A 14,276-nucleotide genomic window follows, 5' to 3' on the forward strand; every position below is an offset into this window, starting at 1 on the left:
TTGTGAGGAGGGGGCAGCATGATGTGAGGACAGTGTGCAGATCATATTTCATAATTGAGGAAGGTGTGGTGGGTATAATTTATAAGGGAAGGCAGGGTGGTGTTTTAGTTTATATGGGGTAGTGTGGCGGTCATAGTATATAAGTGGGGACGGTGTGGTGGGAATAGTATATAAGTGGGGACGGTGTGGTGGGAATAGTATATAAGTGGGGACGGTGTGGTGGGAATAGTATATAAGTGGGGACGGTGTGGTGGGAATAGTATATAAGTGGGGACGGTGTGGTGGGAATAGTATATAAGTGGGGACGGTGTGGTGGGAATAGTATATAAGTGGGGACGGTGTGGTGGGAATAGTATATAAGTGGGGACGGTGTGGTGGGAAAAGTATATAAGTGGGGACGGTGTGGTGGGAATATTTTATAGGAGAAGATAGGGTGGAGGTCATGTACATTAAGAGGGATTGTGTGGAGTAATATTCTTTTGTGGGGAGCGCAGTGAGGAGCAGTTATTTTTTTCACAGCATAGGGTTATTTATGGCACAGCGTTTGTGGTTATTGTTATTCAGGAACATTATAATGACATTATTATTTTACAGGCCACCATGTTGAGATGTGCTGCAGAAGACCGGAGAAGAGGGAAGTCTGCAGAGACGAGATGTGGATGTGAAGTCATCATGGAGTCGGGGACATGAGAAAACGGCGATCATTGAGTGAATTATCACGGACCGTAAACTACACTAACATTTACTCAGGTTTAGGGGAAAAAATGACCGGAGTGCTTCTTTAACCCCTTCACGACCATGGACGGATATATCCATCATGGAGCGTGTCCCTTTTTCAACAGCTGACATGTGTGCCTGCATGTTACGAGTGGAATCGCATTCCACCTCTAACATTAACCCCTTACATCTTGCTGCCAAAGTCTGGCAGCGAGATCTATGTGCGCGCGGCCATGATTTTTACTTACCGCCGCCCCCATGAGTGATCACGTGACTTTCGGTGGTTGCCATCATAGCACAGGGTCATGTGATGACGCCTGCAGCTATGAAGTTTCACTTTCGTTTTCCCTTGGCCGGGAGCAGAGAGAAACAGGAAGTGACTGAATCTGCTGTTTACAGCTGTATAGCTGTGATCAGCAGATAGATAAGAGCGATCGGATTGCTGATCGCTATAGCCCCCTAGGGGGACTAGTAAAATAAAAATGTAAAAAAAAATTTTTTAAAAAATAAAACAAAAAACCTAAAAGTTCAAATCACCCCCCTATCCCCCCATTGAAAATTAAAGGGTTAAAAAATAAATAAATATACACATATTTGGTATCGCCGCATTCAGAAATGCCCGATCTATCAAAGTATAAAATCAATTAATCTGATTGGAATTTTTTTGGCCACTACGCCGTTTACCAAACGCCAAAATTACATTTTTTGGTCGCCGCAAGTTTTACGCAAAATGCAATAACAGGCTATCAAAACTTAGCGTCTGCGCAAAAAATCTACTACGATTAGAAATGACAGCTCGAGACGCAAAAAATAAGCCGTCACTGAGCCATAGATCCCGAAAAATGAGAACGCCACGGTTTTCGGAAAATGTCGCAAAACGTGCGCTACTTAAATGAGGCCCTATCCACTAGACAAGTTCTTACTAGGAAAACAAGGAAGCTGCGGAGACACCATCACATGTTTCTCAACACTGGCAGGTAACTAGCCAGGTCTTTCACCGAGAAGGAACAACCACGGGAATGGCAGTCTCCAGTCAAGGAGACCACCTATGCCAAAACATGGTTTCCATCCACAGACAGCTGTTTTGGGGTATTTGCCCCTCAGTGTGGAGTAGGAAACTGGCTAGTGGGAGCAATGCCTAGTAGAAGACTACATAGGTAAGGATGGTTGACCTTAGGGAGATCAACATCCAGCACCATGGAGCACCATTTGCTAGCCAGTTTACTACTCCACACTGATGAGGGGCAAATACCCCAAAACAGCTGTCTGTGGATGGATACCATGTTTTGGCATAGGTGGTCTCCTTGACTGGAGACTGCCCTTCCCGTGGTTGTTCCTTCCCGGTGAAAGACCTGGCTAGTTTCCTGCCAGCGTTGAGAAACACGTGATGGTGTCTCCGCGGTGCTGGATGTTGATCTCCCTAAGGTCAACCATCCTTACTGTGGAGACACGGGGCTCAGTGGGCGCTCTCGTCCACTAAAACCCGCCGCCTTTAGAAAGACAGCGTGGCTCAGGGCTCATCCCAACTGAACGCCGGCCTCCTTAACCGTGGGCGTAACACTACTCAGACAACACAGGGTTAGGGAACCACAATAATTAGACTTTATTGGATCCCCAAACAATTAACGGCACATAACGCATAACCAGCAAAACACACAAATGTAACAGGCAACAGAGTCTCACCCTTCCGCTGGCTCACCAGGGATTTAGAATGTCCATGCCTCACAGGTTCCAAGCTGTCTGAGGTCTGCAGAGTCTGTAACAGGTGACTGAACTGTCCCAACCTGCGTGTCCTCCTTAGGTAGTCCTGGTTTGATGTTACAATCCTGGCAGCCGGAGTCGAAATCCCTAGGCTGTGGATATGGTCTCCAACCGGATCCGGAGTCCCTAGATTGAAGCCATAAGATGTCCTGATCCTCCAGTCAGCTCCAAAGAGCTTAGACTGAATCCATCCACCATCAACAACCTGGTGGCTTAAAGAAGTCCTCTCTTATAGCCACAGCCCTCCCCCTGGACACACTGCGTCCTCATCCATTGGTTGGACAAGATTGCTTCTCCCATTGGACGAATTTCAAGCTACATGGACAATGCTCATTCAAATGATGTGCTTTGAAAGGCTGAGGGTGTACATGTAAACTGGGAGTCACTGACTAGACAATGGCTACTAAGGTAATTACATTATCAATACACAGCTACAATACAATGGTTACTGGAAATGTCTGGAGAACAATAGTCTAGCTTTCAGTGGCCAACACAATTACATTGAGTCAACAAGAGTCTTTTAAAAACAATGAGGGACTTCTCCCCCATCTATAGACAATCTATCGTGCTGTCTGGCTGGATTTTAAGAAACGTTAACCCATGAGAGTCCATGTCGTCACATTCCTCCCCCTTCTTAATATTAGCCAGACATGATAGGCTTCCGATCATCCTTCTCCTCTTGACGGCATTGTCCTTTTTAATGGTGAGGTCAGCAACAGAGGCTTGCATCTATACACCTCCCCCTGATTACCTCCCCCAAGTTGAGCAGCCATATTGTGGACAAGCACTAAGGTGGGGTCCATGAGTTGGGCCTGCACAAATCTCCCACTATCAATCCTTCCCCAGTCAATAGCCACAGTGTGGTTAGGCTTACTCACGGTTCTTGGCTCAGAAGTGGATGTTGGAGACCGGGAATGTAAACCATCCCTGGAAAAGATGTTAGAAAAATCCACATCAGGGTCCTGCTTGGCTTGGAGGTGGGTGATGGCTGCTTCAAACTGACTGGATAGCCCTTGTCCTAGGTCATTCTCCAAAATGACTGGTGTGAGCAGGTAATTCACAAGCCCCACTTTCACTTCCCTTTGAGTGGTATCCGAAACATCAGGCTTGGTGGGGCCATCTATGAACCCCACTTCAACTTCCTCCTGGCTAGACCCCGAAACAACAGGTGTGGGGAGGCTGTCCATAAACTCCATATGGACCTCTTCCTGGTCAGACCCCAAAGTAACTGGTGTGGGGACGGTGACCATAAGCTCCACATCAGCCTTGCTCTGATTAGTCTCCACAATGACAGGTGTGGGGAGGCTATTCACAAGTCTCACATCAACCTCTCCCTGGTCCTTTCCCGAAATAACTGGTGTGGGGACGGTGTCCATAAGCTCCACATCAGCCTTGCTCTGGTCAGTCTCCACAATGACAGGTATGGGGAGGCTGTTCACAATCTCCACCTCGACCTCTCCCTGGTCAGTCCTTAGGTCCAACTGCACACATGCCAGAGGAATGTCTGAGCGCTGGCCCTCAGCCAGGGAGATGGATAATTGGGAATCCAGTACAGGGTCTTCTGGGGAAACAATAACTGGGCTTACCAGAGTGATGGAAGATCCAATGTCTCGAAGTCCCTGAGCCTGTATATCACCGACCTTGACCATCTGGATGTGGGGATGGAGGTTGGCTGGTGTACGTTGTCCGACCTGCCGTAGGGTGTGGACTGGATAAACCACTTCCTCAGCTATTGGTGTTTCTTGGGAGTAGCATTCCTCAGGTCTCGTTGGTTCATCTCGGCATATGTTGACTGGTTGGACTGGCAGATGGGCTCCAAGCATGCGGCCTCTTTGTTTTGGTGCAGCTTCTGCTGGGTAGCGGGACCATCCTTCTCGACCGGCTGGTGCTAGCAGTACGGCAGCTGGAATCCCATAAACATATTCCATAACCCAAGCCCTCTCTTCTCTTGAGGCTCTAGGCCCCAATGCATCCAACAATGCTGTGGCTTGGGCCATTTTGGACAAAGTTGATTTCCGATTGTCACTAGATCCATGATGTGGCACATAGTTTAAATCCTCCGGGTCAATATCGGCGGGATCCTCATCGTCCTCTGCATCATTCTGGGCATCCCAATGGACTAATTTCTGGATCAAGGCTGACCGAGTCTCAGCGTTCCAGTAGATAATCTTTCGCCTCTGGCACAGATCCTGTAGCATCCATTTACTGCAGCGGTCGTAACTCCTCTCTTGTCCTTGTCCCATGGCTGAGCTGGTGGGGTTGGACATGGCAGCGTCCGAAACCTGAATGCCTCCCCTATGGCCTGCTGGGTATGCTTATGTGTCTCCCTGGTTGTTGAGCCCTGGACGGTGTCCGAAAACACCAGTCCACTGCAGCTACCCTGGGTAAACCAGGCTGAGTAGTATCCCACTGCTGCCACCAATTGTGGAGACACGGGGCTCAGTGGGCGCTCTCGTCCACTAAAACCCGCCGCCTTTAGAAAGACAGCGTGGCTCAGGGCTCATCCCAACTGAACGCCGGCCTCCTTAACCGTGGGCGTAACACTACTCAGACAACACAGGGTTAGGGAACCACAATAATTAGACTTTATTGGATTCCCAAACAATTAACGGCACATAACGCATAACCAGCAAAACACACAAATGTAACAGGCAACAGAGTCTCACCCTTCCGCTGGCTCACCAGGGATTTAGAATGTCCATGCCTCACAGGTTCCAAGCTGTCTGAGGTCTGCAGAGTCTGTAACAGGTGACTGAACTGTCCCAACCTGCGTGTCCTCCTTAGGTAGTCCTGGTTTGATGTTACAATCCTGGCAGCCGGAGTCGAAATCCCTAGGCTGTGGATATGGTCTCCAAAGAGGATCCGGAGTCCCTAGATTGAAGCCATAAGATGTCCTGATCCTCCAGTCAGCTCCAAAGAGCTTAGACTCAATCCATCCACCATCAACAACCTGGTGGCTTAAAGAAGTCCTCTCTTATAGCCACAGCCCTCCCCCTGGACACACTGCGTCCTCATCCATTGGTTGGACAAGATTGCTTCTCCCATTGGACGAATTTCAAGCTACATGGACAATGCTCATTCAAATGATGTGCTTAGAAAGGCTGAGGGTGTACATGTAAACTGGGAGTCACTGACTAGACAATGGCTACTAAGGTAATTACATTATCAATACACAGCTACAATACAATGGTTACTGGAAATGTCTGGAGAACAATAGTCTAGCTTTCAGTGGCCAACACAATTACATTGAGTCAACAAGAGTCTTTTAAAAACAATGAGGGACTTCTCCCCCATCTATAGACAATCTATCCTGCTGTCTGGCTGGATTTTAAGAAACGTTAACCCATGAGAGTCCATGTCGTCACACTTACCTATGGAGTTCTCACTAGGAGTCTGCATATCACATTCTTGACCACCATGAGTGCGCTGGGAGGATTCATAGGTCTGCAGTCATAGAGGGACACATAGTCGAACTACAGACTTGTCATTCTAGACCGGACAACCCATTTTAAGCTAAACTGTGTGTGATTTTTGTAGTGGAATCGTCCCTTATATAAATGTTTGTTTATGTAAATGGAAAAATCACTTCACCCGACAAACAAACCTTTTGCTTGTGTTCTGGGTGATCTGACAGCCGGTTTAGATAGATCATTCGGTTTCTGATTAGCTTTTTAAATGCACCTCAAAGAGTAACTGAACTTTTTGTTTTTTTTTATATTTTATGCCCAATAATTCTGAGAAATTGGTGAGAAATCTGGTCCAAAGACCCCCCAACCACAGCTGAAAAGCTCTTTTAGAAGAGCATGCAAAGCGGATGCTGTAGAAAGTCATAGTCCTGTCTCCTGAGCTGTGCACTTCTAAGGGGTCTTTTGAACAATTTTTAAATGTTTAATATCCGCAGGTACAAAGTCCCGTGGACACATAGCCTAATAGGGTGCTTTACACGCAACGACATTGCTAAAGAGATGTCGTTGGGGGTCACGGAATTCGTGATGCACATCCGGCCTCGTTAGCGACGTTGTTGCGTGTGACACGTACGAGCGACCACTAACGATCAAAATTACACACCTTATCGTTGATCGTTGACACGCTGTCCATTTCCCAAATATCGTTGCTGTTGCAGGACGCAGGTTGTTCGTCGTTCCTGCGGCAGCACACAGCGCTATGTGTGACACCCCGGGAACGAGGAACCTCACCTTACCTGCGGCCGCCCGCAATAAGAAAGGAGGTAGGCGGTATGTTCGTCCCGCTCATCTCCGCCCCTCCGCTTCTATTGGACGGCCGTCAAGTGTGTTACAGAGTAGATCCACCTTAAATAGATGTCATGTGCCCAAATTCATAGTTTTACGTTGTCAGTAAGGGGCGCGACCACTTAAAGTGCCTAGGGCAGCACGAAGGCCAAATACAGCCCTGCTGACGTGTGAAACGGGCCTTAACCAGAGAGTTCTGTCAAACAAAATAGTTAATAAACTGCATTTCCCACATGCGTACTTTACATCAGCGCAATTTTTGAAACAAAATTTTTTGGTGTTAGGAAATTAGAAGGGTTCAGAGTTTATCATCAATTTCTAATTTTTCAAACAAAATTTACAAAATCATTTTTTTAGGGACCACACCGTGTTTGAAGTCACTTTCAAAAGCCTAGGTGACAGAAAATACCCAAAAGTGACACCTTTCTGAAAACTACACCTTTCAAAGTACTCAAAACCTCATCCAAGAAGTTTATTAACCCTTCAGATACTTCACAGGACCTAAAGCGATGTGGAATGAAAAAAAATAAAAATGATCATTTTACCTAAAAATGTTGCTCTAGACCCAATTTATTCACTTTTAGAAAACAATAACACAACAAAATGGACCCTAAAATTTGTTCGCCAGTTTCTTCTGACCGCGCTAAAACTCCACATGTGGTCAGATACCTCTGTTTGGACAAATGGGAGAGCTCGGAACAGAAGGAGAAATATTTGAATTTTAGAAAGCAAATTTGACTGAAATACATTGCGGGCACCATGTCACATTTGTAGGGCTTCTAAAGGTACCTAGACAGAAGAAACCCCCCACAAGTGACCCCCATTTTGGAAACTAGACCCCTCAAGGAATTTATCTAGATGTTTGGAGAGGACCTTGAACACCCGGTGTTTCACAGAAATTTAGAATGTTGAGCTGTGATAATAAAAAAAATACATTTCTACCACAAAACTTACTTCAACCAGATACTTTTATTAAAAAAAAAGAAAAGAAAGCCAACAGGAAAAAAAAATCAGCATCAAATTCATTGTGCAATTTCTTCTGAGTACGCTGATACCTCATATGTGGTGCAAATCCAACTGTTTGGGCGCATGGCAGGGCTCGAAAGGGAAGGAGCGACATTTGACTGCAAAATTGGCTAGAAAAAACCCTCGTAATAAAACGTTGGCAAAATGTTTACAAATGAGAATAATTTACATTCTCCTCCATGTACATCATTTACAAGTGAACGCACATTCATAGTGGATGCTATGAAGCGTTTGGAGAGCCCCTAAGGTGCCGAAATAGTGGAGCTCCCCCACAAGTGACCCTATTCTGGAAACAAGACACCTCAAGCATTTTACCTAGGGGTATAGTGAGCATTTTGAATCCACGAGTACTTCATAGAATTTGATAACCTTAGGTCGCCATATTGAAAATTTTCCTTTTTTTTCACAAAAATGTTGCTTTAGCACCAAATTTCTCATTTTTTCGAGAGGCAGCACCAAAAAGTGGACCCCACAGTTTGTTATCCAATTTCTTATGCAGCCAGGGATACCCCACATGTGGTCAAAAACGTGTTTAGATAAATGGGAGTGCTTGGAATAGAAGGCACACCATTTGAATATTGGAAAAGTTGAAATAAATTGCGGGCACCATGTCGCATTTGCAGGGCCCCTAGGGTACCTATACATCAGAAACCCCTACAAGTGACCCCATTTTGAAAACTAGACCCCTCAAGGATTTTATCCAGGAGTAAAGTGAGCATTTTGAATCCTCAGGTACTTCACAAAAATGTTGCTCTATTGCAAAATTTCTCTCTTTTAGGCTATGTGCCCATGCTCTGGCGACACTGTGTCTAGTACACAGTACCAGCCCTTCTGCAGAGATGGGAGTGTTGTCCATGGGAGAACACAGCTGCCTGTCCCCACAATACGGGTTAAGGCTGCTATGGACTTTATCTCTCGTTTGTGCAGCATAAGTTTACATGCTGCTGCTCAGGAAACCCCATCGGATGTCAGTTTATGCTGCAGAGAAAATAAGCGCAGTGGGCATGGGATTTCTAAAAATCCTTCTACTGCACAATGCAGCGTACTGGAAGGAACGAAAACACTCTGCGTCCAAAACACTGCAAACCCTGATTGTGGGCACACAGCCTAAAAAGCTACAGTGGATGGAGAGATGCATGTCAAACACATATATAATGTCCCACCCCCTACATATTCTAAGCTGGCACCCTTTAATGCCTTTCATGTGGCACAACAGGGTGCTTAGCCTTGTATTTAGCTGAAAACTAAATAAATAATTAAAATAAACGACATGGGGTCCCCCCTATTTTTGATAGCCAGCTAGGATAAAGCAGACAGCTGCAGCCTGCAGACCACAGCTAACAGCTTCACCTTGGCTGGTAATCCAATGTGGAGGGCACCCCAGGCTGTTTGTTTAAATTATTTATAAACAATTACAAAACAACATGGGGTCCCCCCAAATTGGATTACCAACCAAGGTGAAGCTGACAGTTGGGGTCTGGGATTCTCAGGGTGGGAAGAGCCATGGTTATTGAACTCTTCCTAGTATAAAAATAGCAGGCCGCAGCCGCCCCAGAAGTGGCGCATCTATTATATGGGCCAATCCTGGCACTTCGCCCCAGCTCATCCTGATGCCCTGGTGCGGTGGCAAACGGGGTAATAAATGGGGTTGGTACCAGCTGTAATGTCACCTGGCATCAAGCCCAGCGGTTAGTGATGTCACGGCGTCTATCAGATACCCGACATCACAACTGTCAGTAATAAAAAAAAAAAAATAGACAACAAAAAAAAGGAACACCGGGGGTTTATAGGGGGTGACCTGGCTGAACCTAGAGAGGAGATTTATGTTGCATCTGCTATGGCACATGCGACAGCAATCAGGGAAGAGGAGGGTGAATGTGGCCGGCATGCTGCCATCTTGAATTATGGAGAGGGGGTTGGGGGGGTCACTTTGGAGACACCTGACGACCGGAGGGGATTGGAGATTTATCTACCATCTGACATGTTTGATCATGCCATTTATGAGATAAATCATTTTTCACCGTGCGCTGTCATTTCCTGTAACGTGACCATCAGTATACAGTGTATACCGATGATTACGTGAACGGGGACCGGAAAAAACGACCCGAATCATGATCTCCAGGGTCTCACCTACCCCCGGTAGCTAAAATACCAAAGATTTTCCGACGCTTGGCGGCGCTATTTACTTTTTTTGCCTGCCGTTTATCTCCGTAAGGCTGTTGTAATGGGGTTAAATGTCAGTAATGTAGAAATAACCATCAGGCGTGTGAGAAAAAAAAACTTTGTAAAATATCCTGTTCAGGAAAAGGTAATTGAAAATAATATAATTTATAATTAACTCCTTCATGGACCGATACTCTAATAATATGTAGAATATAATGTTCTGACGATATCTATAGTGACATTTTAATTGCTAAGTATGAAAACATAAAGCTGCTCCCCCAGATTATCTCCCCAGCTTCATATATTAAGCAGAGTTATAGCACATCTATATGAAATGCACTGTGAAGAAATAACAGCGTCCTGTCCCTTTAAATTCTGTGTGTTGCATGACACTGGTCAGCAGCCAATAAGATTGCTGGATTTGAATCTGAAGAAACACAAACTGTCGCTCTCCTCAGTGTTTTACAGACAGTGACGAGTGAAGTTGTATATCGGTGAGTGCCGCCATTACATCCCCTGATGACCGGACACTGATTTATCTCCTCTCCTCGATGCTTCTTTCCTGTTATCTGGAATCCGCTGATGATTTTATCATTTCTCCTAAACTCAAAACAGGCGAGAAACCGGGCAGAGCCGAGAATTCTGCCACAACCGCTGCTGTCACCGGCCACTAGGGGGCGCTATCAGTGCAATCTGTATTTACTGGTGCACTGGGCTCCCCCTAGTGGCTGCAGGAAAGCAGAGGTTTATGTTTAGGTTACGCAGGACACTGCGGCCGGTATTATTTATTGGGGCATTATTTACCACTAATGTCAGTGGGATTAGTGTCCTGGCACTGTTATTGGGGGTTAGGCTCTAATGAAGTCACTGTCACTGTCATTTTTGTGGGGTTAGTTGTTTTTATTTGCATGAAGAACATAGAAATCCATGTTTGCCATATATCTGTATTTACATGCCCCAGTACAATCCTATGTACAATGTTTTCCATGTGGTATTACCTATACTGGAGACTCTACAAACACCCAGAATAGACTGGGTTTGCTCATGTTGCCTCCATGTATGGGTGTAGTGGGGTCTGATACCTGGGGGGACGCTCACTATGAATATGTGTGGGATCTACGGTGTTTGTGTATTTATCAGATCTGTGACTAAATCTTTTTTGGATTCACAGATTTTACTATGGAGTTATCAATGTACGATATTTACAAGATGGCACAGAGCAGCCGCTCTATGGAGGTCCGCAGCTTTATTATACACAGACCCTCGTTTTATTGTCCATCCCTGATGAGAGGACACTCACCAGATTCTGTTTTCTTTAGGACGTCTACCACCGCCGGCACTGCATCTTCGGCTCTGGATACGTATCATGTGAGATTATTATTTTATATAATAACAATTTCCAGTTAATCTGAGAATAAAGTGTCATTCCTATAATCCAGCATTTAATAATCCAGAACATGTATTAGTCCAGCACAGAATTACAGCACATTGTCAGTTAGAAAATAGTTTTCCATAGTAATTTGTGTGATTTTCTTTGCACAGAATCATTCAGAATCCAGAAAGTCACGGTGATTTAAAGGAATTTTCCTGTAATTTTAAGGATTTCTGGACATTGTATGATTTAACCCATTATCTGCTTGTGTTTTCTCTCCAGATTGTCCCAGCACAAGGGAGGAGGCGGAAAACCAACTTCTCATCTACAGCACAAGATTCCTCCCGTCACCAATCTTCAATATGGAGGTGACTGATCACTCCGCATATTATGTCCTCGTGTTCTGTCCATAGATGTAAAGGAAAGTCTCAGCAGACAATTAACTTGCTCTTTTTTTCTTAGCGCCTGATGCCGACCAACCGCGAAGCACAGAAAAAATATCTTCCATATCCTTTATATGAAGGAAGACCAGAGCCGCCATCATGGACGCCAGAGCCGCCATCATGGACGCCAGAGCCGCCATCATGGACGCCAGAGCCGCCATCATGGACGCCAGAGCCGCCATCATGGACGCCAGAAGAGCAAAATGAAGAGATAATGGAACCAATGGAGGTGAAAGACCAGGAAGAAAGTGAGAAAGAAGACACCAAGAAGACGCCACAGCAGCGGAATGAAGTGGTGATATCCGATCCACTAAAATATCGGGAGGTGAAAGACTTTGAAGAAGATGAGAAAGAAGACACTAAGAAGAAAGAAAAGAAAGGTTCAGGAGCTCAACAACGAATGGTTCAAAACACCACAACAAGCACTCAGAACCAGCCGGCAAAGAGAAAACAAGATCAGGACCAGCCAGCAAAAAGACAACGAGATCAGAGGCAGCCACGAAAGAGACAACGAGATCAAAACCAGCCGGCAGAGAGTCAACGAGACCAGAGCCAGCCAGCAAAGAGACAGCGAGATCAGAGTCCGCCGGCACAAAGTCAAAGACTTCGGATCCACTTGGCAAAGAGACAGAGACTTCAGAAAAAGCCAGCAAAGAGACAAGTTAAGAAGCAGCCTGCACAGAGACAGATGATCCGCCAGCAGTCCTCCGTATTCAATAAGATGTGCACCAACCTCAGTAAAATAAAAAACACCGTATGGACCAAGCTCTTCAAAGCGATGAGACGCTGATGGACTGTGGACCCAACATACAAGCTGTAAGAACATCAACAGCATAAAATCTGGTGAGTATAATAAATTATTATTAATAATAATAATAATAATAATCATAAAATAGTAATTATTAGGTTTAGAAATAGGTTAAAAATGTAGTAAAAACATTAAAGACATATATAATAGAAGCAGTAATATAGTATCTAATATCATAATAATAATAAGCAGTAACTCTAACATTAATTGTATAATAATAATAATTAGATCAATAAAAATCTCAGCAGGTTTGATCCAGGGTTATTGGACTGATCGCCTTTTCCCGGGGTCGAGAAGGAATTTTTCCCCTTGAGACACAAATTGGCTGAACGTGTCCAAGGGTTTTTGCCTTCTTCTGGATCAACAGCTTTAGGAATAGGAATTTAAGTTATAATTTTAGTAAAATATCAATACAAATGTTAGTAATAATAGTAATAATAAAAAATAATCCAAAAATATCTAGAATAAAATATGACAGTAGAATAATATTAAAATAGTAATACGATCAGTAAAATAGCAACAAACTAAAAATAGCATAAATAATAATAATAGTAATAATAATTTTACAGTATTTATAGTAATGACTAGAATAATTAGTATATCAATAATAGGTATTAGGGGATTTGATCCAGGGTCTTGGACTGATCGCCTTTTCCCGGGGTCGAGAAGGAATTTTTCCCTTTGAGACACAAATTGGCTGAACGTGTCCAAGGGTTTTTGCCTTCTTCTGGATCAACAGCTTTAAGAATAGGGATCTAATTAATAGCAAATAAAGAAATAAAATGGATATTAGTAATAATAATTATATTAGAAAGAATAGGTTAAAAAGGATAGAAATAGTAGTTAAAAAAATAATGGTAATGAAATAGTAATACAAATTATAATATTACATTATTATTAGGAATAATCTAATTCTAACAATACATTATTAGGTACTGTCAGATTTGATCCAGGGTTCTCTGACTGATCGCCTTTTCCAGGGGTCGAGAAGGAATTTTTACCCTGTGACACAAATTGGCTGAATGTGTCCAGGGGTTTTTTCGCCTTCTTCTGGATCAACAGCTTTAGGAATAGGGATCTAATTAATAGCAAATAAAGAAATAATAGAAATATTAGTAATACTAATTATAATATTAAAAAGAATAAGTTAAAAAGCATAGAAATAGTATTTTAAAAAATAATAATATAAATGATATTACATTATCATTAGAAATAATATAATAACATAACACATTATTAGGCACCAGCAGGATTGATCCAGGGTTCTCGGACTGATCGCCTTTTCCCGGGGTCGAGAAGGAATTTTTCCCCTTGACACAAATTGGCTGAATGTGTCCAGGGGTTTTTTCGCCTTCTTCTGGATCAACAGCTTTAATTCTAGTGATCTTATAGTGCTAGAGTAATGATAGTAATAATAAAGTATAATAATATTGTAATAGTAATGAATAGGTTACTAGGATAATAATAAGAATATTACAAATACAATAAATAGGTTAGTGTAGGGCCCCATCTGATGAGGTCGCCTTGTCGTTGGCAGATGGGCTTGCACAATTTGGTTAAAATGTGCACTAAGAACCTCAAATTAATAAGTATAGTAAATATAGCAGTAATAAAAGGTAGATTATTATAAATATAACTTTCTGTCGTTGCCTTTATTTTCCTGCCAAAAAGAAAAACAGAAAATAAAACACATTTACAAACATTTGTCTTTCAATGTAGCAATGAGATGCATGATC

The 14,276-nt window shown here is 43.6% G+C and overlaps 1 long non-coding RNA gene across 1 annotated transcript; it reads right to left on the reverse strand.

The window, feature by feature from the left end:
- Positions 1 to 11,512: 11,512 nt before the first annotated feature.
- Positions 11,513 to 13,895, reverse strand: LOC142249148 (uncharacterized). The gene is made up of 3 exons (XR_012724999.1): positions 13,465 to 13,895; positions 12,466 to 12,546; positions 11,513 to 12,091 (listed from the first exon to the last, which is right to left on the reverse strand). It is a non-coding gene; the product is annotated as an uncharacterized LOC142249148 (long non-coding RNA).
- Between the last annotated feature and the right edge of the window lie 381 nt (positions 13,896 to 14,276).

This window comes from Anomaloglossus baeobatrachus, chromosome 8, assembly GCF_048569485.1.
Source record: "Anomaloglossus baeobatrachus isolate aAnoBae1 chromosome 8, aAnoBae1.hap1, whole genome shotgun sequence".
Lineage (NCBI taxonomy): Eukaryota > Metazoa > Chordata > Amphibia > Anura > Aromobatidae > Anomaloglossus > Anomaloglossus baeobatrachus.